This window comes from Saccostrea cucullata, unplaced genomic scaffold (assembly GCF_032062105.1).
Source record: "Saccostrea cucullata isolate Sc308-1 unplaced genomic scaffold, CSIRO_AGI_Scuc_v1 ctg2239, whole genome shotgun sequence".
NCBI lineage: Eukaryota > Metazoa > Mollusca > Bivalvia > Ostreida > Ostreidae > Saccostrea > Saccostrea cuccullata.
Window position 1 is genome coordinate 1 of NW_026936542.1, and position 1064 is coordinate 1064.

Below are 1064 nucleotides of genomic sequence, written 5' to 3' on the forward strand. Positions count from 1 at the left end.
AAATCCCGACAAAGGAAAGACCAAGCACAGTGACGAGAACTATGAACCAGTGCATCCATGTCTTAATGAGATTTGTTATTTGTCCCCAAATTCCGACCTTTTTGTTCAAATTCTTAGAAATCAGGACCTCTGACTCGTTTGTAGACTGTGATGTGTTACCGTGGTCTGGTGTAGAGGTGAGGGGGGTCATAACTAACAAATTAAATTGTAAAGGAAATAAATAATTATAAATACATGTAACAACTGGAAATTCCATAACTCAGATAAAAGATTGCCGTTCAAACTCTATCAAATTAAGTTATTGCAACTCACACTTAAAAAAAATACTGACCATTTTCAATTGCTTTTACGTGTAAGTTAAGTAGTCTTAATCCTTGAGATGTAATGTTTTCTACAATACACCCCAAAACTTCATCACACTCTTCTTCTGGGCACGTGCAAGACTCTCTACATCTACGTCCAAAAGATCCAGATGGACAAGGTCTGGTACAATTATATCCATATGACCCATGACATTCTAAAGAGAGATTTATTTGAATTTTGTTGATTAATTTTACTTTTCGACGGATCTATTTGAAGTTTAAGAAATTTAATTCATGAATGAACACGAATCATGCCTTTAAAATACATTCCTAAATGTAAGTGGCCAATGATTGATAAAAACTAGAATAGAGTAAAACAACAGACATTCGGCTTAGTCTTGCTTACCCTTACATGTACCTTCCCATTCGTAAAAACCGGAACAGCACATTCTTGTCCCACTATAGAATGAAACCAAAAATATCAATCAAACAAAATACCATCTAAAATAAAATTGAGAATATTACTTTGTGTGAAACTGTATTATTTACTTTGCATATCTGCATCCATTAGGCGTTCCAGGCAAGATGGACAAGACTTTTGATGAGTACAATAATAATCCTAAGACTGACAACATAACATGATTCATATTTGGAAGTATTTCTACTCTTGATGGCCTTACTGTATATGAATCAATTTTATATAAACGATAAAAAGTGTCGCATTTCCTTATTTTGATGCAAAAGGCTACATCACGTGTTAAT

The 1064-nt window shown here is 33.7% G+C and overlaps 1 long non-coding RNA gene across 1 annotated transcript; it reads right to left on the reverse strand.

Moving 5' to 3' along the window:
• Positions 1 to 334: 334 nt before the first annotated feature.
• On the reverse strand, positions 335 to 1064 carry LOC134245784 (uncharacterized). Its single transcript, XR_009987520.1, has 3 exons — positions 852 to 1064; positions 709 to 761; positions 335 to 517 (listed from the first exon to the last, which is right to left on the reverse strand). It is a non-coding gene; the product is annotated as an uncharacterized LOC134245784 (long non-coding RNA).